The sequence below is a fragment of the Schistocerca americana genome, chromosome X (genome assembly GCF_021461395.2).
Source record: "Schistocerca americana isolate TAMUIC-IGC-003095 chromosome X, iqSchAmer2.1, whole genome shotgun sequence".
NCBI classification, from domain to species: domain Eukaryota; kingdom Metazoa; phylum Arthropoda; class Insecta; order Orthoptera; family Acrididae; genus Schistocerca; species Schistocerca americana.
Genome location: NC_060130.1, coordinates 953,748,411 through 953,752,076, shown reverse-complemented (window position 1 = coordinate 953,752,076; position 3,666 = coordinate 953,748,411). Strand labels below are relative to the sequence as shown.

The following is a 3,666-nucleotide window of genomic DNA, read 5'->3' as shown; positions in this document are numbered from 1 at the left end:
ATATTGAGCCAGCAGCAGGTATGAATTAAGACAAAGGTATTACAGATAATATTGGCTACGTGCCGGCATTGATTGAAATTAATGGGAAGGATGAAAATTTGCGCCTGACTGGGTTTCGAACACGGGTCTCCTGCTTACTAGGCAGATGTTCTGACCACTTTTTATTTATTTATTTTTTTCTTTTGTTCATCTCATTTTGTAGTATGTTGTTCGATGCAGTAGTTCGGGGCGGACGTCCGATGACAACCGTGCAGGTTCTTCGTTGAGCCATTCACTCAGTTTTTTATTACAGAGGTTAGGTAACCCTCTGACCATAGACGCTTATCTACCGTGCCGGTAAAATGTTCACATGTGTGTGAATTCCTGAGGAACCAAACTGCTGAGGCCATCTGTCCCTAGACTTACACACTGCTTAAACTAAGCTATGCTAAACACAGCACACACACACATGCCCGAGGGAGGACTCGAACCTCCGGCGGGAGGGGCCGCGCAGTCCGTGACATGGCGCCCTAAACCTCAGAGCAATAAATGTGGAACTCTTCGCGATTTTGTGTGTCATCCTTGAGCAGGGGCCATGCTAATGCTCTCTGCATCGTTCCCATTTTAGTATATGTACCGCCGAAGCGAGTACAACACGAACACAGTCGATTTTGAAAACATTGATATATAATTTTTCGTGCACAGTAGAAAAAAACTGTGCATAAAAATGTCAGTTCCTGTTCACAAAGAATTACACAGTGGAACTATACAAGATATTAATATTAGATCTCTGAAAGAAGTCTTTTATGGCTTCTTGTTTAATGTGCAAGAGTTTTTGGTTCTCAAATATAAATTAGTTGGTTTTGGTTCAGATATAAATGCTTCTTCAGAAGTGACTCCAAAAATAACATATTGGCTTAAGAGGGGTAAAACTTCCGGGCAGAATTGCCGTGGTCCATATATAAAACTTCTCCTTCCTGAGACTGAAGACAACACGGTGTCGAGTAGAGCTTCCTGGGGATAGCTATCCCACGTGTACAAGTAAGAAGGACTCCACAATAAATGCGCCAAGGAAATCTTCTGAGGTCTCACCTCAGAAGATGGTGCCCGCAGCCGGCAACGAAACGTCAGGAAGGAGAAGTAGTTTTATATATGGACCACGGCAATTCAGCCCGGTAGTTTTAATTAATGAAGACGCCGGCCGTGAAAGCTTACATGCTATGATTAGGGATTACACTTTCTTGTTTTTGAAGTGTACAATAGGTATGAACGTGTTTATTACACTTAACGTTACCCTTTCAAAATAACAAATTGGTTTTTTCTTCTAATAATTTCAGGGTATGCAGCCGGATCCCGTCGACATTCTGCCGGCTGCATACCCGGAAATTATTAGAAGAAGAAATACGCCGGGAAAATTTCAGAAGTCACAACAAATTGGTTGATTGTCATATTAAGAATAGATGAGAAAAAGTACCACCACAGCTGTATCTTGAGGGCGTCTTTATTGTCTCTCTCGAGTAGTTTCGGCCATACTCAAGCCCGACCACTACCAAAAGAGTGTTAGATTTCCTTGGTACATTTATTGTGCATTGGAGACAACACGGTTCCTGGGGATAGCTATCCCACGTGTACTAGTAAGAAGGGCTCCACAATAAATGCTTTTTTTTCTTTATTGTTATTTTGAAACCTGTAGTACAGGCAGGCCTGCAGCAGCGTACGACAATAAATGCGCCAAGGAAATCTTAATACTGTTTTGCCAGCGGTGGGGCCTGAGGATGGCAGTAATGTACCGTCGAAACTAGTCGTGTGAGACAATAAAGACATTCTCAGTATACAGACGTAGTGATACTTTTTCTCATATACAGGGTGGTCCATTGATCGTGACCGGACCAAATATCTCACGAAATAAGCGTCAAACGAAAAAACTGCAAAGAACGATCTTGTCTAGCTTGAGGGGGGAAACCAGATGGCGCTATGACTGGCCCGCTAGATGGCGCTCCCATAGGTCAAACGGCTATCAGCTGCGTTTTTTAAAAATAGAAACCCCAATTTTTATTACATATTCGTGTAGTACGTAAAGAAATACGAATGTTTTAGTTGGACCACTTTTTTCGCTTTGTGATAGATGGTGTTGTAATAGTCACAAACATATGGCTCACAATTTTAGACGAACAGTTGGTAACAAGTAGGTTTTTTAAATTAAAATACAGAACGTAGGTACGTTTCAACATTCTATTTCGGTTGTTCAAATGTGATACATGCACCTTTGTGAACTTATCATTTCTGAGAACGCATGAATGTTACAGCGTAATTACCTGTAAATACCACATTAATGCAATAAATTCTCAAAATGATGTCCGTCAACCTCAATGCATTTGGCAATACGTGTAACGACTTTCCTCTCAACAGCGAGTAGTTCGCCTTCCGTAGTGTTCGCACATGCATTAACAATGCGCTGACGCATGTTGTCAGGCGTTGTCGGTGGATCACGATAGCAAATATCCTTAAACTTTCCCACAGAAAGAAATCCGGGGACGTCAGATCCGGTGAACGTGCGGGCCATGGTATGGTGCTTCGACGACCAATCCACCTGTCATGAAATATGCTATTCAATACCGCTTCAACCGCACGAGAGCTATGTGCCGGACATCCATCATGTTGGAAGTACATCGCCATTCTGTCATGCAGCGAAACATCTTGTAGAATATTACGTAGGAATTCAGCATACATTGCACCATTTAGATTGCCATCGATAAAAGGGGGGCCAATTATCCTTCCTCCCACAATGCCGCACCATACATTAACCCGCCAAGGTCGCTGATGTTCTACTTGTCGCAGCCATCGTGGATTTTCCGTTGCCCAATAGTGCATATTATGCCGATTTACGTTACCGCTGTTGGTGAATGATCCTTCGTCGTTAAATAGAACACGTGCAAAAAATCCGTCATCGTCCCGTAATTTCTCTTTTGCCCAGTGGCAGAACTGTACACGACGTTCAAAGTCGTCGCCATGCAATTCCTTGTGCAATCGATGTTGATGTAGCATTCTCAACACCGACGTTTTTGAGATTCACGATTCTCGCACAATTTATTTGCTACTGCTGTGCGGATTAGGCGCGACAGCAGCTAGAACACCTACTTGGGCATCATCATTTGTTGCAGGTCGTGGTTGACGTTTCACATGTGGTTGAACACTTGCTGTTTCCTTAAAAACTTAACTATCCGGCGAACGGTCCGGACACTTGGATGATGTCGTCCAGGATAACGAGCAGCATACATAGTACACGCCCGTTGGGTATTTTGATAATAGCCATACATCAACACGATATCGACCATTTCCGCAATTGGTAAACGGTTCATTTTAACACGGGTAATATATCACGAAGCAAATACCGTCCGCACTGGCGGAATGTTACGTGATACCACGTACTTATACGTCTGTGACTATTACAGCACAATCTATCACAAAGCGAAAAAAGCGGTCCAACTAAAACATTCATATTTCTTTACGTACTACACGAATATGTAATAAAAAATGGCGGTTCCTATTTTAAAAAACGCAGTTGATATCCTTTTGACCTACTGCAGAGCCGGCCGGTGTGGCCGTGCGGTTCTAGGCGCTTCAGTCTCGAACCGCGTGACCGCTACGGTCGCAGGTTCGAATCCTGCCTCGGGAATGGATGTGTGT

General features: G+C 43.2%; 1 non-coding gene across 1 annotated transcript; it reads right to left on the bottom strand.

Moving 5' to 3' along the window:
• Positions 1-524: 524 nt before the first annotated feature.
• On the bottom strand, positions 525-631 carry LOC124557483. The gene has a single exon (XR_006968739.1). It is a non-coding gene; the product is annotated as a U6 spliceosomal RNA (small nuclear RNA).
• Positions 632-3,666: the final 3,035 nt, after the last annotated feature.